At 36.4% G+C, this 26,714-nt stretch overlaps 1 protein-coding gene across 4 annotated transcripts in view; it reads right to left on the bottom strand.

The window, feature by feature from the left end:
* KCNN2 (potassium calcium-activated channel subfamily N member 2) overlaps positions 1–26,714 on the bottom strand; it is a 442,972-nt gene that overhangs the window by 219,679 nt on the left and 196,579 nt on the right. Inside the window, exon 4 of one of the 4 annotated variants that reach the window (XM_021084636.1) lies at positions 1,379–1,425. The exons of the other annotated variants lie outside the window; for them this stretch is intronic. The gene's annotated coding sequence lies outside the window, so the exon portion shown is untranslated. The remainder of the gene's footprint in view (positions 1–1,378; positions 1,426–26,714) is intronic. 4 annotated transcript variants of the gene reach the window in all.

Raw genomic sequence — 26,714 nt, 5'->3', positions numbered from 1 at the left:
ATGATTATATACACTGGTGGGGGGAGAAGTGTATATTACCACATTTTAATGTTAAAATATGAAAGTGTCTCTTAAAAATGAAAGTGTTTTTTAAGAAGAGTATTTCTTAAAGAAAAAATACTCACATTCTTCAAATTCAGTCTCTTAATTCTCACTTTAACTTTTAAATGCCCTTTCCAGTTGATGACTTAAACTAGAGCCTTGAGAAGCTATAAATAATTCCATCCATTCTGCACAAAGCTCCCCCCTCTTCCCCTTTAGTGCCTCATGGCCTCCCTTAGGAATGTACTTGGGCCAGATGGCCTTCAGCCCAATTTCCTGTAAATATTCATTTTTAATGATAATAATTAAAAACACTAATTTTCTCTTACCCAAGGCTATTTCTACAGAGACCTCTTGGTGCTACACAAATACTAATTAAGCCTCAGAAATGAGACTTTCTTTTCTAGACTTACTAAATGCCTAAGGATTTGACCCCTAAGCTCTCTTCTAAGTGTGAGCAATAACATTAGCAACAGAGGCAAGAGTTTCAGCCTCTCCCTTCCATCAGGACACCAGGATTTGATTCCAATTTGGAACTAAATTGTCTACAGAAGAGAACTATGTGGGGTTGTCCATTCTGCTTCCTTTAACCCCAGACAGAAACATTTACCCACTGGCTTAGACCAGTGTTTTTTCAAATTGAAGACAAAACCATACGATGAGGGTTCTTAACCTAGGGTCCCTAGGCCCCCAGAAGGTTTGGGGATAGAATTCAGTACATCTATGAGCTTCAGTGGGAAAAAAGGTGCCTCTTTATTTGTACTAATCTTTAACTGAATTATATTATTTCCTTTAATCACTAATACCACTAGTACCTATGACTTTGTCACTTACAGAAATGGTAGATGTTTTGATATCATATTAGATTATGTAAGTATCCTGAAATATTGTTTATATGGATATAACTTTAAGATTATGGTAGTTTATTCAAGGTTTTAATTAAAAAGCCCATATATTGCTAGATCATAACATCCAAAGATATTTTAGTAGCTGTACTATTTTCTACTATAATCTGGTGTAAATTATTTTATGCACAAAAACATCATTACAACAGAATGCATAATCTTCTTAAGCGCACCTGAAACATCCCCCAGGATAGAGTGTATGTTAGGCTGAAAAACAAATCTCAATAAATTTAGAAGTTTGCAATCATACAAATGATCCTTTCTAACAGTAATGAAAGGCAGTCAATACAGAAGGGAAGGTTGAAAATTCATAAATATGTAGAAATTAAGGAACATATGCTTAAATAATCAACACGTCAAAGAAGCAATCGCAAAAAAAAATCGAAAATAGAGACAAAGGAATACAAAAATACAGCATTACCAAAACTTACAAAATGTAGCAAAGCAGTGCCTATTAGGAAATTTCCAGCTGAAATGCCTATATTGGAAAAAAAAGAAACATCTCAAATCAATAATATAACTTTACACCTTAAAGAACTAGAAAAAGAAGTGCAAACTAAAGTCAAAGATTTCAGAAGGAAGGAAATGATAAAGATAAGAGTGGAGATAAAATTTTTATTTAAATTTCATTTTTATTTAAATGAAATAAAAAACAGCAAAATAATGGAGTTATGAAACAAAATGTTGATTTTTTAAAAAGGTCAATAATTGATAAACCTTTAGCTAGACTGATGAAGAAGATAAAAGAGAGATGCACAAAAATAAAATCATAAATGAAAGTAGAAACATTACCAATGACATTACAGAAATAAAAATAATTATAAAAGATACTGTAAATCATCATATACAAACAAATTAAAAAGCCTAGACTTAAAAAATTTCTAGGAATATACTAAGTATCAAAATTGATTTAAGAAGAAATAGAAAATTTAAATACAGCTATAACAAGAGATTTTTCAAAATCAGTAATCAACCTTTCAACAAAAAAAGATACATAACTGAGGTTTGCTGGTGATTTCTATCAAATATATAAAGAAGAATTAATATAAATCTTTCTCAAAGTATTTTAAGATACCACAGCAGGAAGGAATAGTTCCTAATTTATTTTATGAGTCCTGCATTACCCTGATACTAAAGCAAGACATAAATACCACAAGATAAGAAAACTATAGGCAAATATCCCTTATGAATAATAAACAAATTTAATAAGTTGCAAGGTACAAGATCAACACAAAATATCAGTTGTGTTTTATACACCAGCAATGAATAATCCAAAAAAGAAATTCAGAAAGTAATTCTATTTACTGTAACATTCAAAACAAAATCTAAGGAATTTTCTCAGGTCAGTCTCCCAAAGCAACAGAAATAAGAGCAAAAATAAATCAATGGGACCTAATCAAACTGACAATTTTTGCACAGCAAAGGAATCCAAAAAGAAAAAAAAAGACAATTCACAGAATGGGAAAAAAATAGTTTCAAATGATACAACTGACAAGGGCTTAATCTCTAGAATATACAAGCAACTTGTACAACTCAACAGCAAAAAAGCCAACAACCCAATGGAAAAATGGGCAAAAGATCTGAATAGACATTTCTCCAGGGAAGATGCACAGATGGGCCAACAAGCACATGAAAAAATGCTCAACATCCTGATTTTAAGAGAAATGCAAATCAAAACTACCACGAGATACCACCTCCCACCAGTCAGAATGGCCATCATTAATAAGTCCACAAATACCTAATGCTGGAGGGGTTGTGGAGAAAAGGGAACCCTCCTGTACTGTTGGTGGGAATGTAAACTGGTACAACCACTATGGAGAACAGTATGGAGATACCTTAGAAAGCTATACATAGAACTACCATATGACCCAGCAATCCCACTCTTGGGCATATATCCAGACAAAACTTTCCTTAAAAAGACACCCGCATGTTCATTGCAGCACTATTCGCAATAGCCAAAGCATGGAAACAACCCAAATGTCCATTGACAGATGATTGGATTAGGAAGATGTGGTATATATACACACAATGGAATACTACTCAACCATAAACAAGAATGACATAATGCCATTTGCAGCCACATGGATGGAAGTAGAGACTCTCATCCTGAGTGAAGTAAGTTAGCAAGAGAAAGACAAATACCATATGATATCACTTCTATGTGGAATCTAATATACAGCACAAATGAACCTTTCCACCTAAAAGAAACTTATGGACTTGGAGAATAGACTTGCGGTTGCCAAGGGAAGCAGGGGGGAGTGGGGTGGATTGGGAGCTTGGGATTAATAGATGAAAATTATTGCCTTTTGAATGGATTAACAGTGAGATCCTGCTGGGTAGCACTGGGAACTATGTCTAGTCAGTTATGATGGAGCATTGTAATGTGAAAAAATAGAATGTGTACATATATGTGTAACTAGGTCACCATGCTGTACAGTAGGAAAAAAATTGTATTGTGGAAATAACAATTTAAAAAAATCTAAGGAAAACTTAACTAAAGAAGTGAAAGACTTATACACTGAAAACTATAAGATAATTGAAGGAATTTTTTTTAAATCTAAGCAAATAGAAAGATAACCTCTGTTTATGAGTTTGAAGACAATATTGGTAAGATGGCAATATTACCCAAAGTGATCAACAGATTCAAAGAAAACTTCTCAAAATTCCATTAGTCTTTTTCACAGAAATAGAAAAGCTAATTCTTAAATTCATACAGAATTTCAAGTCAAACAATCTTGAAATCGGTTAAATAGTCAAAATAACCTTGAAAGAAGAACAGATTTGGAAGATTCACTCCTGATTTTAAAACTTATTAACAAGCTATAGCAATCAAAATAGTGTGATACTGGCATAAGGATAGATATATAGACCAAAGAAACAGAACTGAAAGTCTAGAAATAAAAGCATAACTCTATGGCTGAGTGATTTTCAACAAGGGTGCCAAGAGCATTTAATGGGGACAGGGACAGTCTTTTCAACAAGTAGTACTAAGAAAACTGTACATCCACATGTAAAAGAAAGAAGTTGGAACCCCTACCTCATACTATATACAAAAATTAACTAAAAATGGATCAATGACATAAATTAAGAACTAAAATCATATAACTCTTAGAATAAAATATACATACATAAGTCTTCATGACCTTAGTTTGACAATGGATTTTTAGATTGTGATACCCAAAGCACAAACAACAAAAGAGAAAAAATTAGATAAATTGGAGTACATCAATTTAACTTTTTTGTGTGCATCAAATGACTTTATCAAGAAAGTGAAAAGATATTCTATTGATTGGGAGAAAATATATGTAAATCACATATCTGACAAGGGCTTAGTCTTCAGAATACAAAGAACATGTACAATTCAATAACAAAAAAGCCAACTGAAAAATGAACAAACACTTGAATCGAAATTTCCCCAAAGGCATACAAATGGCTGGAAGGATGATCAATGTCATTAATCATAAGGGAAATGGAAATCTAAATCACTGCCTTACACCCTCAAGGGTGACATCAAAGAAACAGATATAAGAGGTGCTGGCAAGAATATGAAGAAATTAGAAAATTTACACATTACTGGTGGGAATGTAAAACAGTTCACTCCCTGTGGAAAATGGTGGATTCTCAAAATGTTAAACAAAGAATTATTACATGAACCAATAATACTCCTAGAGGTATATACCCACACATATCCAAACATGTATCTAAACAAATAATATGTACATATTCAGAGCTGCACTACTTGTAATCACCAAAAGGTGAAAACAAACTATATAGATGAAAAGATAGACTGTGTATCAACACAGAATAGAACATTATTTAGCCATAAAAAGGAAGTACTGACTGATAGATGGTACAACTTGGCTAAGTTTCAAAAACGTTATGCTAAGTAAAAGAAACCAGACTCAAAAGGTCATATATTGTGTAATATAATTTGTATAAAATATACAGAATACGTAAATCCACAGAGACAGAATGCATCTTGGAAAAAGAGAGCAAGTGCATTTAAATTGGCTCTTACCCTCTGTTCTCTTGGCCCTTGGTGTTCTCTAGGATTCTGTATGTGGGTAATCTTCTGAATATTCTTAAAATGACTGTCCATACTTTTTAAGAATACCACTCATTGGCTAATGATTCTGAACTCCCCTTCTATAAGAGCACTGATTACTATATAACTAACTAGACAAATGATAAAAGATTTTGTAACTTTTTCCCTTTACATTGGAAAATAAAGGCAAAGAATATCTAACTCAAAGCAACTGTTGGAAGACATTTCTATTATGATATTCTGGAGACACTTCAAATTGGCCATTTTTTTCTGAATCTGTTCTTCTGACTTCCCATATTAATAAATGAATATTTCATCTACTCAACTTACCCAGGCAGTATGAACTCATTATCATTCTTATCTCACTTTTTTCTTCCATCTCTCTGTTGTCAAGTTGTTCTTCTGGTCTTCTTTGTCAACTAAAATCTCCAAAAACATCTCTCCTTTCAATTCCCTTTACCACCGCTGTTGTTGAGGCCTTTCTTACCTAGATCACTGAACTGAAATGTTACTATTTTTTCACTGAGTCTCTGCCTACAATAAAGTGTTAGTGTTCCTCAGGATTATTCTCCAGATGATCTAATTCTTTTTCTAAGTTTTAATTTCTACTTATTCTCTGATGACTGCTAAATTAATACACTTATTTTTGAAATTCAGAATTTCAAAAAACTCAGACTATTTTATTGAGCACCCTTTCAAACATCTCTAACTGCCTCTGATCTACATGGGGATGTCCAAAACTAGACCTGTTCACTGCCTTCCTCCCTAACCTTTCCCTTTACCTGTGAATGTTAGCAGAGTGGATGGCCATGATTTATCCTGACAGTCAAGCATGAAATCTGCCAGTGGAGGTGAATTAATCATGGAGCTAAATTGGGGGAAAATAATTTTGCATTATTTTTCATAAAAGTATCCCCCCAAATTGAGTATGCTTCAGGCCCTTAAAAATGGGATCCATCTCTACCTGCAAAGATCCTTTAAAGCTCTCTTTCTCTTAAATTTTACCCTAAGAAAACACTGAGATTTTATTTTACTTATTCAAGAGTATTTAGAAATTTTTTTCAGCTCTTCTCATCTTTACCTCCAATGTAGTAGTTTAAGCCTTTATCATTTGTTATCTGAAAGACTACAATAGCTTGCTAATGATCTCCTTACCCTCAATTATGTTAAAAAAATTCATCATTCACATAACTCACAACTGTTGATTAAAAATAATGTTTTTAAAGACCCATAAATATCATCTTGTAAATTCATTTCTTAATTCTCATCCTCTTTTTTAGGACAAAAATCCTGACTTCCTACTATAGAATGTAAGGACTTCCACAAAATGGCCTGGTTTATTTATCATTGTTTTTCATTACTTCCATTCTTCCCCATTTATCACAGTTCTATTTTAATGTTCTAGCAATACTAATACACATGCACATACCCTCATAGACCACCCTTATTCTTTCTTCCACACATTTGTTCAGGTTTTCTCTCCCAACTGGAATGATCTATAACTTCTACCCAACTGCGTGAGTCTGCTCAGGTTGCTGAAACATCAACAACAATAACAACAGCAGCAACAACAACAAAATTTAGGTGGCTTAATCAACAGGAATTTATTTTCTCAGAAATCCCAGATCAAGGTGCTGGCCAGCTCAGTTCCTAGTGAGGGCTCTCTGCCTGCCTTGTAGACAGCCACCTTCTCACTCTATCCTCACATGGGCTTTCCTTGTGCATGTGCATATAAATAAGGAGAGAGTGAGCTTACTCTCTGGTGTCTCTTATAAAAATACCAATCCTCTTGGATCAGAATCCCTACCATTATGACTTCATTTAACCTTAATTACATCCATATATGAGATCCAGCATTTCCATTTGATTACTACTTATAATTTCTACCTCTGGTGAAGTTAATCATCTGATTATGGATGTTTCCTACCTTTTTAATTAGAGCTTTTAACACATTAATTTGCTTATAACTGAATAAGTCACTTAAAGTTTACCAGGCTTCACCACTGTCACCATCAGAAGACAAGGATAAACCTACTTAGTACAACATACCCTTTGATTTAGATGCCAAAAAATAAGATCATTTCCTTTGAACAGCAAAATTTCCAAGTGCCAATTATCTAATTAATTAAATGTAACTTTATTAACAAAAGCCAACAGTAAAGAAATTTGAAGAGAGTGTTTTAGAGTATAATAATTTGATGTAAAAAATGTAAATTAAAACCAGAAATCTGGAAAGATCTAGAATTGTGGTGTTCTCGTTAGTCTGATAATCTGAGGAAGTTAAAATATTTTTTTTTTTTTTTTTTTTTTTTTTTTTTTTTTTTTTTTTTTTTTTTTGTTCTATTTTTCATATTTTAGGACATTGATAAAAAAGCGGATCGAATGTCTAATAGGACATGTTAAATAAAAGGATGATTTTTTAAATGTATGTGTTAAAAGTTTACATGTGGACATGATAAAAGCCAGCATTTACTGAGCATTTGCTACTTAAATGCAATGTAGTGCTCTAATTGTCTTACATATATTAATTCATTTACTTCTCATAATACTCAGTTAGGTAGGTGCTATTATTACTCCCACTTAAGAGAATAGGAAAATGAAATACAGAGAGAATAAGTTACTTTACCCAGATTACACAACTAGTAAGTCAGAACTCACTAGTGTGGCTTCAGTGCCCACTCTCTTAAGTCTTCAAAGTCCTGTGGAAACCATAAGTTGGAGAGTGATATGGAGGGAAATAACAATCCATATTTTATAATGCCAGTTATGCTGAACATGGAAAATATCCACCTCTTTGCCCACTACTCACGTAACTGCTCAAAGTGTTGGGGTGAAGTCTGACCATAAATCCATGTATTGAATACATTCTCTCATGCTGGGGCATGCCAACCTCTCTTTTTTGATCCAATACATTCAAGAATATTTCAAACCATAGTGCCATAGTGATAAAGGCAATAGGACTGCAAGTGGAGACTCCCTCACTTGCCAATACTCAACTCAGCATTGTTCACAATAGCCAAGACATGGAAACAAACTTTCAATACAGGTCAATGAAAAATCAACAGACATGATAAAAACTCACAATTTAAAATCTGAATAAAAACAATAAAACTAGAACGCACCCTCATACTGCACACCAAAATAAACTCAAAATGTCTTAAAGACTTAAATATAAGACAAGGTACCATAAAACTCCTGGAAGAGAACATAGGTAAAACATTCTCTGACATAAATCATACAAATGTTTTCTTAGGTCCGTCTCCCAAGGCAATAGAAATGAAAACAAAAATAAACAAATAGGAACTAATGAAATGTACAAGCTTTCGCAAAGCAAAGGAATCCATAAAACAAAAACCCCCGAAAAGACAGCTAATGGGATGGGAGAAAACAGTTGCAAATGATGCAACCAACATGGGCTTTATCTCCAAAGTATACAAAGAAATCACACAACTCAACAACAACAACCTAAAAAACCAAACAATACAATCAAAAAATGGGCAGAAAACCTAAATAGATATTTCTCCAAAGAAAACATATAGATGGGCAGGAGGCACATGAAAAAATGTTCAACATCACTAATTATTAGAGAAATGCAATCAAAACCACAGTGAGGTACCACCTCATACCTCTCAGAATGGCCATCATTAACAAGTCAACAAATAAATGCTGGAGAGGGTGTGGTAAAAAGGGAACCCTCCTACACTATTGGTGGGAATAAAGATTGGTACAACCACTATGGAAAACAGTATGAATGTTCTTCAGAAAACTAAATGTGGAACTATCATATGATCCAGCAATCCCACTCCTGGGCATATATCCAGAGAAAACTACAATTCAGAAAAATACTTTCACCTTTATGATCATAGCAGCACTGTTCACAATAGCCAAGACATGAAAACAAACTAAATGTCCACCAACAGATGCACAGATTAAGAAGATGTGGTAGTACACATAATGGAATATTACTTAGCCATAAAACAGAACAAAATAATACCACTGGCAGCAACTTAGATACAACTAGAGATTATAATACTAAGTGAAGTAGAAAGAGAAAGACATACCATATGATATCACTTATATGTGAATCTAAAATATGTCACAAATGAACTTATCTACAGAATAGAAATAACAATCACAGACATAGAGAACAGGTTTGTGGAGTTTCCAAGGGTGAGAGGGAGGGAGTGAGATGGATGGGGAATTGGGGGTTAGTAGATACAAACTATAAAATTTAGAATGGATGGGCAGTGAGGTCCTAATGCACAGAAGAGGGAACTGTGCCCAGTCTCTTGGGTAGCACATAATGGGGGATGATATGAAAAAAAAGTATATGTACATATGACTGAGTCATTTTGCTATACAGCAGAAATTGGCACAACACTGTAAATCAACTATAATTTAAAAATTTTAAAAAGGGAGAGTGATGAGTTGTCACCAGAGGAAATAGCTTGTATTGAAATAGATTGGTATTAGAAGTGAGATTTTATTTTTTAATTATTTATTTCTTTTAGGGCTGCACCTGTTTCACATGGAAGTTCCCAGGCTAGAGGTCAAATGGGAGCTGCAGTTGCAAGCCTATGCCACAGCCACAGCAATGCGGGATCCAAGGTGTGTTTGCAATGTATACCCAGCCCACAGCAAGGCTGGATCCTTAATCCACTGAGCAAGACCAGGGGTAGAACTTGTATCCTCATGGATACTAGTCAGTTTGTTAATGCTGAGCCACAATGGGGACTCCAGAAATGAGTTTCTTGAAAAAATATATAATTATTATACACACACTAACACACACACGCACACACACACACACACACACACAGGCATACACAGAGGCTTCTACTTGTGGTAAAGGCAAACCAGGTCATTTGCACTACCCCCTTTGTTGAAAACCACTTGTGAAAAAGACAGAAAACTTCTTTTGTGTGTGTGTGTATGTGTGTGTGTCTTTTTAGGGCTGCACCCACAGCATATGGAGGTTCCTAGGCTAGGGGTCGAATGAGTTGTAGCTGCCAGCCTATACCACAGTCATAGCAATGCAGGATCCATGCTGCATCTGTGACCTGCATCACAGCTCATGGCAACGCCAGATCCTTAACCCACTGAGTAAGGCCAGGGATTGAACCTGTGTTGTTATAGATGCTAGTCAGATTCATTTCCACTGAACCATGACATGAAGTCCCAGAAAAGATCTTAATTAACACCAAATATCCAAAATATATTATGAAATTTCTTGTTAAGAGGATAAAATAAAAAGAGACCCAGTAGAGATTTTCTTTGCAGAGACATTTGCCCATAAAGATGAAGCAGCTGAGAGGTGGAGTTCCTGAAATTGAGAAGGAGGCAAGGTTTAGTTGTTGAAAACATCAGAAGGTGATGTCCTATAGAATATTTTCTATTCTCTGGGTGTCACTTTCATACCAATTTACCTATATGGAGGGTGAGGGCTTAAAGGCAAGCAGATCTTTCATGGAAATTTTAGCAGCTGGAAGGATGAGTCTGAATTTAGTGCCCACTGAAGGTAGAAACCTAATGTAGTATACACTCTATTTGTGGTAGGGACACTTAGGGGCTGCACTCTTAAGTTAGGGGACTTTGACAGGTCAACTTGATAGCTCAAAAATCCCTAAGACTTGATCCCAGACTGCAGTCACTCTTAGGTACCTGTCATTAAAACAACAAATTTCCTCTGGTAGAAGGTATATACTCAGGCTCAAGTATTTCCCAAAAGTAATTTTTCAAATAAAAATTTCCATAAACAATGAAAGACTATCCAGAATATAAAAAAAGACAACAATCGTCAAAATCAATGCAAATTATAGACAACAGAAGCAAAATCCATATTTATAAATTACTGGATATAGAAAGTAGTATACTTATAAAATCTATGATCAATGAGCTATATAAACTGAATTTAAGTATTAAAATAAGCAAGTGGAAAAAGTAAAATGAGACACCAAAGATTTCAAAATTAACTGGAAATTGCAGAACTGAAAAATACAATAATTAAGAACTAAATAGATAGGTTTAATACCACTAAAGAAAAAAATTGATAAATTAGAAGTTAGATTAGAAGAAGCCAGCTGGAATGAAGTATGGAGAGGCAAAAATATGAGACATAAACTGGACAGGGTAAGAGACATTAAAAGACATAGCATAAGATAAATTAATTTGAGTTCCAGAAGAGGAGGAAAGAAGCAATGTTTAAGGCAAATTGCTATTTGAATTCAGATTGATGAGAGAAAATACTCAATAGCCCTATAAAAACATTTAAAGGATAGGTAAAGGCACATCCATACCTAGATAAATCAGAGTGAAGGTGCAAAAAATAAAGACAACAAGAAAATCTTAACTGCAGCAAAGAAATAAATTCATAGGAGCAACACAGACTGACATTTGACTACTCAACAGCAATATTGGAAGTCAGGAGTAAGTATAAATATTTTTTCAGGAAAACATAATTAGAAACCAAATTGAATCTATTTATTACCTCCAATAAAATCTTCCTACATAGAAAACTATGGTTTCAGATGGCTTCTCCAGCAATTTCCATCAAATATATTTTAAAAATGTAATCATGCACAAATTTTTTTAAAGAATATGAAAAAGAAGATATACCTCTCCTTGGTTCCTTTTTCTCTTATAAGACTAAAATAACCTCGTTACCAAAATTCAACAAAAATAGCACAAAAAAGGACACAAATCCAGGCCAGTTTCAGTCATGACCATAGTCGCAAATATGCCTCACAAAGTTGATATAATATCTATATAGTTTTATGCTTCAGTTTACACAGTATAAGAATGTATAAATCAAAAATCAGAAAAAATAAAAAAGACAATCGATATGATAGTTTTAATAATTTAAAATACCATCAAAAATTAAAGAGAACATTGATAATGCAATTATCTGGCTTCATTATAAATACATTTTTTAAAAAATTTATGTTACATACAGTCTCTGGAACACTCATAAAATGAAAATATACAAAAGAAAGCTTGCTATACTGCATGGGAATCTTGATACATTATGAAATGTAGACTCCTAGAGCCTTTTATTTTTTGCTATAATTCAACTGAAGTAAAATCAAATTCCCCTCACAGAGGAATTGATTAGACCATGTGAAAGTAGAAAAAAATAAGGTATTAGGAAGAAATTTCCTTACCATCAAAAGGAAGAAATGGGAAATTCCCACTGTTGCTCAGTGGAAATGAATCTGACTAGCATCCATGAGGATGCAGGCTTGATCCCTGACCTCGCTTAGTGGGTTAAGGCTCCAGTGTTGCTGTGAGCTGTGGTGTAGGTCACAGAAGTAACTTGGATCCCATGTTGCTGTAACTCTGGTCTAGGCCGGCAGCTGTAGCTCCAATTTGACCCCTAGCCTGGGAACCTCCATATGCTGTGGGTACAGCCCTAAAAAGACAAAAGTAAAGAAAAGAAATAAATGGTTGCATTAATAAATAAAGCCAGATAACAGAGACTGACACAATACACAAATCCTAGCATATTTTCCAAAGGACCAAAATGTAAATAATGAAAAACATAGACAACTCAATATCAGAAATGAGAAAAGCACCATAAAGCACATACACAAAGGCTTCAAAAATATGAGAATATTGTATAAAAATTAAACTGCCTAAACTAGATAACCCATATTAAGTACATTTACAGAAAAAAAATTTATATGTAATAATTTATGAAGAGATATAAAATCTTAATGGATCTTAGGAAATTACAGAAGACTATCAAAATTAAACCCCTGAACATTGACACCAGATACAGACTATTTTATTTAATTAATTAATTAATTTATTTTATTTTCCCACTGTACAGCAAGGGGATCAAGTTATCCTTACATGTATACATTACAATTACATTTTTTTTCCCCTCACCCTTTGTTCTGTTGCAACATGAGTATCTAGACAAGTTCTCAATGCTACTCAGCAGGATCTTCTTGTAAATCTATTCTAAGTTGTATCTGATAACCCCAAGCTCCCAATCCCTCCCACTCCCTCCCCCTCCCATCAAGCAGCCACAAGTCTCTTCTCCAAGTCCATGATTTTCTTTTCTGAGGAGATGTTCTTTTGTGCTGGATATTAGATTCCAGTTATAAGTGATATCATATGGTATTTGTCTTTGTCTTTCTGGCTCATTTCACTCAGGATGAGATTCTCTAGTTCCATCCATGTTGCTGCAAATGGCATTATGTCATTCTTTTTAATGGCTGAGTAGTATTCCATTGTGTATATATACCACCTCTTCCAAACCCAATCATCTGTTGATGGACATTTGGGTTGTTTCCATGTCCTGGCTATTGTGAATAGTGCTGCAATGAACATGTGGGTGCATGTGTCTCTTTTGAGTAGAGTTTTGTCCGGATAGATGCCCAAGAGTGGGATTGCGGGGTCATATGGAAGTTCTATGTACAGATTTCTAAGGTATCTCCATACTGTTCTCCTTAGTGGCTATACCAGTTTACATTCCCACCAACAGTGCTGGAGGGTTCCGTTTTCTCTACAACCCCTCCAGCATTAGGTTATTTGTGGACTTCTTAATGATGGCCATTCTGACTGGTGTGAGGTAGTATCTCATGGTAGTTTTGATTTGCATTTCTCTTATAATCAGCGATGTTGAGCATTTTTTCATGTGTTTGCTGGCCATCTGTATTTCTTCTTTGGAGAAATGTCTATTCAGGTATTTTGCCCATTTTTCCATTGACTGATTGCCTTTTTTACTATTGGGTTGTACAAGTTGTTTATAAAAGGCATCCATATAGGAAGAGAAGAGATAAAACTGTCACTGTATGCAGATGACATGATACTATACATAGAAAACCCTAAGGACTCAACCCAAAAACTACTTGAACTGATTAATAAATTCAGCAAAGTAGCAGGATATAAGATTAACATTCAGAAGTCAGTTGCATTTCTGTATACCAGCAATGAAATATTAGAAAAGGAATACAAAAATACGATACCTTTTAAAATTGCACCTCACAAAATCAAATACCTCGGAATATACCTGACCAAGGAGGTAAAGGACCTATATGCCAGAACTATAAAACTTTATTCAAAGAAATCAAAGAAGATGTAAAGAAATGGAAAGATATTAGATGTTCATGGATTGGAAAAATCAATATTGTAAAAATGGCCATACTATCCAAAGCAATCTACAGATTCAATGCAATCCCTTTCAAATTACCCATGACATTTTTCACAGAACTAGAACAAACAATCCAAACATTTATATGGAACCACAAAAGACCCAGAATCGCCAAAGCAATCCTGAGAAACAAAAACCAAGCAGGAGGCATAACTCTCCCAGACTTCAAGAAATACTACAAAGCCACAGTCACCAAAACAGTGTGGTACTGGTATCAAAACAGAGAGACCAATGGAACAGAATAGAGAACCGGAAATAAACCCTGAACCTACGGTCAATTAATCTTTGACAAGGGAGGCAAGAACATCAAATGGGAAAAAGAAAGTCTATTCAGCAAGCATTGCTGGGAAACCTGGAGAGCTGCATGCAAAGCAATGAAACTAGAACACACCCTCACACCATGCACAAAAATAAACTCTAAATGGCTGAAAGACTTCAATATACGACAGGACACCATCAAACTCCTAGAAGAAAACATAGGCAAAACACTCTCTGACGTCAACATCATGAATATTTTCTCAGGTCAGTCTCCCAAAGCAATAGAAATTAGAGCAAAAACAAACCCATGGGACCTCATCAAACTGAAAAGCTTTTGCACAGCAAAGGAAACCCAAAAGAAAACAAAAAGACAACTTTCAGAATGGGAGAAAATAGTGTCAAATGATGCAACGGACAACGGCTTAATCTCTAGAATATATAAACAACTTATACAACCCAACAGATTATTTTAAATTTCACTCAGAGGTCCTGTCATGACTCAGTGGTTAACAAACCTGACTAGTATCCGTGAGGACATGGGTTTGATCTTTGGTCTTGCTCAGTGGGTTAAGGATCCAGTGTTGTAGTGAGCTGTGGTGTAGGCTGCAGATGCAGCTGGGACCATGTGTTGCTGTGGCTGTGGTGTAGGCCAGCAGCTACAGCTCTGATTCAACCCCCAGCCTGGGAACCTCCATATGCTGGGTTATGGCCCTCAAAGACAAAAGACACAAAAAATAAATAAATTTCACTCAAGACTTAAAGGAAATAATTCATGATCTTAATTTTAACTGTTTCAGATCATAAGCATAAGCTTAAAACTTTACTTAATTTTTAATCTATAAGGATCCTTATCTAAAATTCTGATAAGGATATCATAAAAACAGTGAAAGAATGAGGGTAAGAGAGTGGGATTCCCAAGGCAAGATTCAACAGAGCAATATTCTATAAGCTCTTTTTTTTAAAAAAAACTTTATTAAGGTATAGTTGATTTACAGTGTTGTGTATAAGCTCTAATAGCGATGTACTGGGGAAAAATTTATCATGTTCAAATGATTATGTGAAACAGAAAGGTCTTAAACAAAATTAAACAGAATTTGACAGACTTCTTAGAGTCCTTAAAATACCAATGTAAATGTGACTTTTCACAAAGGGCATTTGGGAAGTATTATAGCCATTAATTGATCCATCCTAAAAATAGTATGCATAGAGTACCTACTATGCTCTAGGCACTGTTATAATCATGGAGGACAAAACAACAAACAAAATAAAGATAGACTTTCAAAAGAGCTTATATCCTTACAATAGAAACAACAATAAACAATTTATTATATAATTTCAAGTGTTTTTAATTGTTAGTAAGACAATTAAAACTTGAGTAAAAGAACAAAAAGCAATGAATGAGGGGCTACTGAAGATAAGGTGATCAGAAAATATTTAAGGAGGCATTAGAGCATGGATCTATGTATAGTGAGAAGGTAGGTACAGGCAGGTTGTTGAAGATTTCATGAAAAGAGAAATATCAAGTATAAGGGACTGGAGGTGGACAACTAGTTGGTATGTTTGAGGAACAAGAGGAAGGCCAGTACAGCAAGATTGAGAACAGAATGAAGACAGAGTTTTAGGAAACCAGGCTAGAGAGGCCAGGGGTCAGATCATGCAGAATCTTGCAGAATTTTAGAATTTATTCCTTTTTTTTTTTTATCTTTTTAGGGCCACACCCTGTGGCATATGGAGGTTCCCAGGCTATGGGTCTAATTGGAGCTACAGCTGCCAGCCTATGCCACTGCAGTGCCAGATCTGAGCCACATCTGTGACCTACATCACAGCTCACTGCAACACCAGATCCTTAGCCCACTGAGCAAGGCCAGGGATTGAACCCGCAACCTCAAGGTTCCTGGTCGGATTTGTTTCCGCTGCACCACAACAGGAACTCTGAATTTTAGAATTTATTCTAATGGTGAAAAGCACCTGGAAAGTTTTAACCATGGCATTGATAAGATCAGCTTTACATTTAAAAAGGATCACTCTGTTTAGGGACAATGGATTGTCAAAAAGAAAAGGTGGATACAGACAGACCTCTTACCAGGCTTACTGTAGTGTCAGGCAAAAAACCTTGGTGGCTTGATCTAAGGGGCAATAGTAGAGATATTTTCAAGTAACCAGGGTATATATATTTGTGGACAGTTCCAATTGGATTTGCTGACAGATTGAATGTGATTATGAAATAAAGAGAGAAACTAAGAATGACTCTCAGGTTTTGGCAAACGAACAGCATTTAAATGAATGAAATATTCCTATTAAAGTCAAGAGCATAATAAGGAAAATAGCATTTATAATTATTCAATATACAACAGCAGTTTTGGCCAATGCAATAAGAAAAGAAAAAGAAATAAAAAGCTTAAGTATTAGAGAAAATGAGACCTAATTATACTTTTTGCACTCAATATGATATCTACCTAGAAAATCGAAAGAATAAAATGAATAAAACTAAGAAAACAAACAGGAAAACTCCATAAGGGAACTGACATAAGACAAAAATACCAATATTAACAGCTTTGTTTCATAGCAGCAATAAAATTTTAAGATACATTTACACATGAATTTTTAAACTACAGAAAAATGTGCAAAACCTTCATGAAGAGAATATTTTCTCATATAGACATGGAAGGGTTTCTAATATTTATCAAGTGAAAAACTCCAGATTTTATAGGACAGAAAATTTAGTATGATATCTAAAAACTACCTATACAATTATATGGATATGAATATATAATTGTAATTATAGCTATAACAAAAAATTAACATTGTAAACTGTTGACAAGGAATGGGAGGAAGCTACTCTTTAGGGGAAAGTAGTTTCTCTTTCTAATTTGCACAGGTAAGTACTGCTTACAATAAGCATTAAAAAACTTGTGATCAGAAAAAACAAAAGCTTTTATTCAAAAGCATCACCTTACAATTTGAATAAGAGCTCATATGATTGTTTACTATGACTTTTCACATAACCAAAATTACTATAAATTGTTTTCTGTCTCAATAGAAATACAAAGTAAGTTGCTATTTTTAAAACCGAATCAGGCAGTTTTAAAAATAGCAGAAACTCTCAATGTATTAAGACCAAGGATGCACCATTTCATTCCTGTTAGGTTAACATGTTTCTTACAAACAGCCTATAATTACCCAGGGTGGGGAAAATGAATCAAAATTAACGTGAAAAATAACTTTTGCATATTGTATTATAGAAAAGTCTAAGACTGATCATCAATTCTATTTTTTATTTTTTGGTTAAATTAGAAATGTTTATGAAACTGTTGATATTTCTCTCAATTCTGAATCCACACTGATTAAATAATAAGAATTATTACTTTCACTGTTGCTAAAATAAACCTGAAGCAAGCAAATTATTTTCCACTACAAAAATTGTCTCTTCATATTTTAACATCTGATGGGCAGATTTTCATTTTCACTGGGAGGTTAGACTTTCTTACAGCCACCAGATCCTACCCCTGGGGTTCATGGATAGAGATCCTAGAGTAATAATAACCTGCAGGTGTGAATTTTCATGTACAATTATATGAGAAGAGAGTCTATAGCATTCGGCAGAACTAGATTGGGTCTGTAACCCCCTTAAAAAAAAGAACTAAAGGCCATTGGGAGAAAACTTTTGACTTTATCAATCAGCTACAGAGTGAAAAAGTCCAAGCTAAGAACTTGATGAACACCTCTATACCTGTGTTCCTTTCAGGAAAGTACAAGTGTGAAGCCAGCTGAGAGAGCTGGTTTAGAGGTGAGGAGACTAGAAAAATTAATTGACACTTACAACATGCCAAATGCCTTTAGAGAAGCTTATGAGACTAAGCGCAGGTCATAACTTTGTTATATGGTCATGGACAATACAAAATAATCAGAATAAAAGATCAGGGAACTGAGCATCTGAGTCTAGTTGTCTAAGTGTAGATTAGGGCGTTCTAATCTACACATAGACATATTAAGGAGAAGAGGCTATTCTGTAGGTGCAGTTATATTTATAAAAATATCTTGGAGGAGAAGCCTATAAACTTTTGAAGGCTTTAGGGTTGGGCTTATGACTTGAGGGTAAACCTTGTCATTTAAAGGCTTCTGTGTGCCTCCATTCCCTGGGGATCCGCAGAAAACTCCCATAGATGGCTGGAAGACAAAGAGGATGATTTGCCTCTCTTTCCTATTCTGTACCTGCTGCCCAGCCAATGGGAACAACCCTTCTGTGCTGCAGTGACATTCTTGAGCTGAATACCTCAAGTTCTAAGACAGTAAAAATAAAATAAGCCAGTGTTGTCTAGGTTGGCAGTACCATCATCAAGAGCTGTGTCACAGGGACTAGATCAACGGATTACATCTAGCAGAGAAATGACCCCTGAGACCTGGCCCCAGAACCTCAGGCTGGAATCTGGAGAGTAGTTCTGGTCTTCTAAGTCCCTAGCTTCCCAGGAGGCACCTCTGATCATGAATCACTGCCTCTGCTCTTTTGGTTCAAGTATCACCTACACAAGCCCTGACCCCTCCTGTGGAAAAGAAAAGGACGCAGGTTGATCTTTGCATAGAAGTGGTTTCATATTAACCCATGTGAGTTCCAACTATAGAAATAAAAGGCTAAGGCAGAAGGTGAGAGACGCTATCAGACTTAGCTTTGCAGCTCTACAGTCCATTTTCCTTGTTTTTTGTCTAAGATGCCGGATGATCTCAGGACAGGAGAACTGGAATCTAATTCTAGAAATTCTACGTAGAAAGGATAATAACCATAAAGATGTATATGAATAATACAAGCTGGTGACAGAAATCAGGAAAATGAAGGTAGAAAGGCAGACAACTGCATGATAAATGAGTTGGTTCATTGGACTGGACATTTTTCTCTAGTCATCAGCTCTTTGCGTTTTCCTCTAATTTGGCTCAGACGGTTTGCCAAGATGCATGAGTTTTGGGGAGTGTTAATGTACACGGTATGCAGTTTAGGGAGCAAATAAGATGATGTGGGAAGCATCGAGGAGGAAGTGCTGAAGGTGGGATCAGAAGCAAGTGGGATTTCAGGTGCACTGGCATAGCATGAGAGGGAGCTCCTTGGAAAGGATGGAACATTCTCCCGCAGAGAAACAATGGTCATAAAAGCTTCCGAAAATAGAACAAGAAACGCTGGTTTCCCATGGCAAGGAAAAAATAATTTAACCATGAGTTGACCCAAAACTTTGCATTTAGACCAAGCTGTCCAAAATAGCTATGATTTATGCAGCTAAGTTTGATTTTAATATGAATATTAAGAGGCTATGAAATTCTTTTTTTCTCAAGGGGAAAACACTTGAATTGCTATTCAGGGAATATGGTTTTCTCAGGGAAAGTAAAATAATTTTTATTCAAGAGGACAAAGGGGATTTTTAAAAAATCCAACCATTCTCTGCTTTATTAATCAATATTATGTTGTAAGAAAATCACTGCAATAGAAAAATGAGCACTGGGTTCTAAATCTATTCTATCTTTTAGGGTCAACCATGACTTTGGGGGAGTCCTGAGTTCCTTCAGAGTTGAGATGGCTTTTTTCTCCCTTGATATATAGTATCAGTGACACTGTCCACCCTCAAACTGATATCCAACAAAACACGCCATCACCCAGGACAGGTCTGTGAGCTGGAAGGGACTCCGACTGTGATGGGTGGAGTGGGTGGCAAAGAGACCCAGAGATGCCTGGGAAAGCCTCAGTAAGAAAGAAAGAGAGGGAAGAGTGCCTGTATAGCATCTGAATATCAGTAACCCAAATGGGACAAGGGGAGAGACTAACTTGAAATGGAATAATACAGTGTGAGGATGTATAAGTTATCCTTAGGGAAAAGTACACATCTTTATTTTAAAGGGGAATACCGCTGGGAAGTGTTAGTGAGAGGAATGCATATTATGTACATTCGCTCATAATCAGTTAGCAAAATCCTCTGAGTATTCTCACCTGTGCTTGGTTTTCAATATAAGAAACTTGTGGAAATGGGATCTGGCTCTTTCTTTTCTCCGCCTGTCGGCCCCCACTCTCCCAGACTCAGAAGTGCCTCATGTGCCATACAATGGTACATGTGACTTGAGAGGGAAGTGACATTAGGAAGACAGAACAAGAAAGTAATATCTAGGAGCAAAAGGACTGCCCAAGAATCAGCCTATCCTGGTCTAGAAAAAAGAGATAACTTTGTACCAGTGCAGTTCTGACAGTTGGTAGATTTAGAGTAACTGCTGAGGATCCAGGTCTGATTTTTCCAGGCAGCTTGTCCTGAGAAATATCACTTAGACCTCTCTCCTGTGATATCGGATCCTCCAAACAGGTGTTTTTGCCTCTAAACTCTGTTTATTATTTGTTGGATCATAACACAATGTGATCAGATATATAAGACAGAGCATCCACAGCAGACACAGTAGCTGCACTGGCAATTCAACAGCCACTAGTCATGAGCTGCTACAGGGCACTTCAGCTGTGGATGGCCTCAATAGAGGTGTGCTGTTGCTGCAAAATACACACCATTCAAGACCTAGCGCAAAAAAAGAGAATGTAAAATATCTCATTAATAATTTTCATGTTCATCACATAGTATCCTGATAACATTTTGGAATACTGGGTAGTCTTAAAGTCAGCCTTTTTAGGGAGTTCCCTTTGTGGCTCAGTGACTAACAATTCTGACTAGGATCCATGAGGATGTGAGTTAGATCCCTGCCTTTGCTCAGTGGCTTGTGGATCCAGCATTGCCCTGAGCTGTGGTGTAGGTTGCAGATGGGGTCTGGATCCAGCACTGGTGTGGCTGTGGTGTAGGCTGGCAGCTGTGGCTCTGATTTTACCCCTGGCCTGGGAACTTCTGTTGCAGGTGCAGCCCTAAAAGAAAAAAAAAAAAAGTTTGCCTTTTTAATTTTTTTTTTTTTTTAGTCTTTTTAAGGGCTGCACCCATGGCATATGGAGGTCCCAGGCCAGGGGTCCAATCAGAGCTGCAGGCGTCAGCCTATGCCACAGCCACTGTAATGTAGGATCCCAGCCATGTCTGCGACCTACACTACAGCTCATGGCAAAGAGGGATCATTAACCCACTGAGCAAGGCCACAGATCAAACTCACGTTCTCATGGATGCTAGTTGGGTTCGTTAACTGCTAAGCCACAATGGGAACTCCTGCCTTTTTAAATGTACCTGCTAGAAAACCTAAAATTATTCATGTGGGTTCATGTTTGTGGCTCACCCTCTAATTCTAATGGACAGTGTTGCTCTTGAGGCCCAAAGAATATTTCCTTTTGATGGCAAGACCAGCCATAGCTTCTCTAATCTCCCCAGCACAGACAGAGTATACTTTGCTTTGCTTAAGTATTTTCCAGTGGCTGGCAGGGGGCTGAGTGAAGGGTTTGGAGTCAACAAACACCAGTGCTGATTGTCAAAGAACGATACACCACGTATGTGATGATTAATGGGGTTTTTGTTGTTGTTTGATTTTTTTTTTCTGCTTATTTTTTTAGAGCTGCATCCTGGGCATATGTAAACTTCCAGGCTAGGGGGTGAATTAGAGCTACAGCAGCCTGCCTAAACCACAGCCACAGCAACACCAGATCCAAGCTTCATCTGTGACCTATACCACAGTTCACAGCAACAGCGGATCCTTAACCCCCTGAGCTAGGCCAGGAATCGAACCTGCATCCTCAGGTATATTAGTTGGGCTCATTACCACTGAGCCACAACAGGAACTTCCTGGTTAATGTTAATGTGTCTACTTGATTGGGCCATGTATGTCCAGAAACTTGGTCAAATATTATCTTGGGCGTCTATGAAGGCATCTATGGATGAATTGGTAGATGGGGTAGATTGTGCTCTCTAATGTGGGTGGGACTCATCCAATCAGTTGAAGGCTGAATAGAACAAAAAGTTAGATGGAAATCCTCCTGCTTGACTGTCTGGAGGTGGGACTCTGGTATTCTCTGGTCTGCAGATTTAGATGGAAACACTGACTCTCCTTGGGTCTCAGGTCTTCTGGCTTTTGGAAAAGAATGTTCACTGTCAGCTCTCATAGTTCTCAGGCCTTCAGACACAAATGAGAACCACACATCTGCTCTCTGCCATTGCCAACTGCAGGTCTTGGGACTTCTCAGCCTCCAGAACAGTGTAGGCCAGGTCCTTATAATAAGTCTCTCTTGCTCTACACATGCACACTTGTATGTGTATACATATATGCACGCATATACACATCTTTTGGTTCTTTCTCGGGAGAATCCTGACTAATACCACATGTGTAACACTGGTTAATTTTATAATTGTCTCTTCTACAATATCACAATTTTAAAAAGTTTGTGAATAGAAAGGTTTGTTTTCTGAATATATTTTACAGATGGCTTGATGACTGACTAGTCTGGGAACCCAGAAAAGTTACTTATTCTCAATCTCAATGTGCTCATCATTAAAATAGAACTTTCCTCACAGGGATACTGTGAACATTAAAGGAAATGATGTCTCAGAAAGTGCTTGGTCTCTTGAAAGCTCTCTACAAGCTCTGGTTAAAAGTCACTTAGTCTCACCTTCATCCTGCACAATGAAAGTAAACCTCAAATGGTGAGTATGGGGAGATGGTAAACTCTCATTAACAAACTTATGTGCTGAGAGGTTTTCAAGCACTAGGTAGAATCCATTTGACATCCTGATGCCCCTGAGGGGTCCTTGTCTCGTTCATCATCATCAGGGCAGCACGCTCCCTGGGTATAGAAGGCAAGGGCATATGACCTACAGAGCCAAGAGGCAGATGGGGTCCCTTGGGTGGGATGCTACTGGTTATGGGTGCCATTTGTGTGAAAGGATTCACACATGACAATGCTAGCAGCAACATAGCAACATAATTCCCAATTCCGGGCATATATAGAGCTCTTTATTCTTTGCTTATGAGGCCAACTCTTGGCAGTTTTTAGGTCTTAAAATCCAAATATTCCAAAATAATCATTTGGAGTATTTGTCATGTTTGGCAGAATGACTGTGACCATAATGGACATAGATACATTGCCCCCATGAAAGGGGCTTTCCTTGTGCTGTCAACGGCGAAGAAGCTAGCCCCTTTTTGTTTGCTTGTTTGTTTTGTTTTGTCTTATAGCAACGCCTCTTTTCAGGGATGAAATGTTTCAAACTATAAAGGCAGAGTTGATCATTAAGGGAGATTTAAATGGGAGCTTAAAATCATCACCTAATTGGAAGGACATTTTCTAGTCCATAAGTCAGGTTCACATAACTTCCTCATTAAACAGCAACAAAAAAAGTGTTGCTGTTATTCAATAGTTCATAGTTTCTCACAAAAGCACCATGACTTGTAAATGTATATTTTACAAAATTCTGCCTTATATAAAGAGACCAGCTGATTTCTCCAATTCAACTCATGTTTTATATATGTGTACAAACTAAGTGCTATGGAAAGGGCAGTGCAGAGGTACTGGTATTACACATCATGAAAGACGATAATGAAAAGCACCTATTGCAATTTAAAGACAGAAAAAGTCACAGAATGAATTTGTTAATGATGTCTCAAGTAAGAGGACAATGTGGAGAGTTATAGAAATGATGAAAAGATGAGAAACTACAAGCTCTTGGGGTAAAAATGACCTGTTTCTAACTACAAAGGTATAGCTGGTCATTAAGGCATATTAAACTGGGGGTTTGAAATAATCACCTAATTGGAAGGATGTTTTCTGTCTGTAACTCAGGTTCACAGACACTTTCTAATTAAATGGCAACTATGTGTAGTAGGGAACACTCCCCATACCACTGAGAGAGTGGAAGCCCAGACAAACTTGCTTGCTTTGGGGTCAAGCTCAGGATGAATGTGTGGATCTGATGGAGCATCTCTCTGGAACTCAGCACCTCATGCACAGTTTGGACAATAGCCCCTTTGATGAGGAGACTCTCCTTAGCATTTCCAACTCCTCTGCCAGAGGAAGGGGTAAATGCACAGGCTCTAAGGTCCTGATAAAGTTGGCCATTTTATTATTTGATCACTTAATATTTTATCAAATAGAAAAGGGAGGATTTCCTATATAAGATAAAGCTTAAAAACTGAATATTTTATATTTTATAATGAAGACTTAAAAAATTTTTATCAAGTTCTGGAAGTCTTAGCCACAGGAATCAGAGAAGTAAAAGAAATAAAAGGAATACAAATTGGAAAGGAAGAAGTAAAACTATCCCTATTTGGAGATGACATGATACTATACCTCGAGAATCCTAAAGACTCTACTAGAAAACTGTTAGAGCTCATCCATGAATTTGGCAAAGTCACAGGATACAAAATCAATATGCAGAGATCGATGGCATTTCTATATACTAACAATGAAAGAGCAGAAAAGGAAATTAGGGAAGCAATCCCATTTACCATCTCATCCAAAAGAATAAAATACCTAGGAGTAAACCTACCTACAGAAACAAAAGACCTATACTCTGAGAACTACAAGCCACTGATGAAAGAAATCAAAGATGACACAAATAGATGGAAAGACATACCATACTCGTGGATTGGAAGAGTTAATATTATCAAAATGACTATACTACCTAAGGCAATCTACAGATTCAATGCAATCCCTATCAAATTACCAAGGGCATTTTTTTACAGAACTCGAACAAAATATTTTAAAGTTTGTTTGGAAGCACAAAAGACCCAGAATAGCCAAAGACATCCTGAACAAGAAAAATGCAGCTCGAGGAATCAGGCTCCCAGACTTCAGACTATACTACAAAGCAACAGTCATCAAAACCGCATGGTACTGACACAGACGGAAATATAGATCAGTGGAACAGGATAGAAAGCCCGGAATTAAACCCACGCACCTACAGCCAACTAATCTTTGACAAAGGAGGCAAGAATATACAATGGATAAAGGACAGCTTGTTCAATAAGTGGTGCTGGGAAAACTGGACAGCCACATGGAAAAGAATGAAATTAGAACACTCCCTAATACCATACACAAAAATAAACTCTTAAAGACCTAGATATAAGACCAGACACTACAAAACTCCTAGAGGAAAACAGGCCAAACACTCTCTGACAGAAACGACAGCAACATCTTCTCAGATCCACCTCTTAGAGTATTGACAACAAAAACAAAAATAAAAAAATGGGACGTAATCAAAATTCAAAGTTTCTGCACAACAAAGGAAACACTCAACAACACAAAAAGACAACCCACAGAATGGGAGAAAATCTTTGCAAGTGAATAGACTGACAAGGATTAATCTCCAAAATTTATAAACAACTTCTGCAGCTCCATACAAAAAAAAACCAAACAAGCCTATCAAAAAAATGGGCAGAAGATCTAAATAGACAGTTCTCCAAAGAAAACATACAGATGGCTGAGAAACACAGTACAAGATGTTCAACATCACTCATTATTAGAGAGATGCAAATCAAAACCACTCTGAGGTACCACCTTACACCAGCCAGAATGGCCAGCATCCAAAAGTCTACAAACAATAAGTGCTGGAGAGGGTGTGGAGAAAAAAGAACCCTAGTACACTGTGGATGGGATTGTAAATTGGTGCAACCACTGTGGAAAGCAGTATGGAAATTCCTCAGAAAACTAAACATAGAACTACCATTTGATCCAGAAATCCCACTCCTGGGCATCTACCCAGAGAAAATCATGACTCACAAAGACACATGTACTCTGATGTTCATTGCAGCACTATTTACAATAGCCAAGACATGGAAACAACCTAAATGTCCATCGACAGAGGAGTGGATCCAGAAGATGTGGTACATATACACAATGCAATATTACTCAGCCATTAAAAAGAACGAAATACCAGCATTTTTTGCAACATGGATGAACCTAGAAATAATCATGCTAAGTGAAGTCAGCCATACAATGAGACACCAACGTCAAATGTTTTCACTGGCATGTGGAATCTGAAAAAAGGACAGACTGAACTTTTTGCAGAACAGATGCTGACTCACAGACATTGAAAAACTTATGGTCTCCAGAGGAGACCGTTTGGGGGGTGGGGGGACGTGCCTGGGCTGTGGGATGGAAATCCTGTGAAATCAGATTGTTACGATCATTATACAACTACAGATGTGATAAATTCATTTGAGTAATAAAAATTTTAAAAAATTAAAAAAAAATAAAATTGACATTTATTTAAAAAAATTTTTATCAAAGCTATTTGAACTGAAAATAATAAAAACAGTTCACCCATTTCTCCCACCCAGTCCCACCTCCAATGACCATCAATTTGTTCTCTGCATCTATGAGCTGAGTTTGTTTTGTTGTTATTGTTTAGATTCTATACATAATGGAGAT

This window comes from Sus scrofa, chromosome 2 (genome assembly GCF_000003025.6).
Source record: "Sus scrofa isolate TJ Tabasco breed Duroc chromosome 2, Sscrofa11.1, whole genome shotgun sequence".
Lineage (NCBI taxonomy): Eukaryota > Metazoa > Chordata > Mammalia > Artiodactyla > Suidae > Sus > Sus scrofa.
The sequence above is the reverse complement of the archived record's forward strand: the minus strand, read 5'-3'. Positions and strand labels throughout refer to the sequence as shown.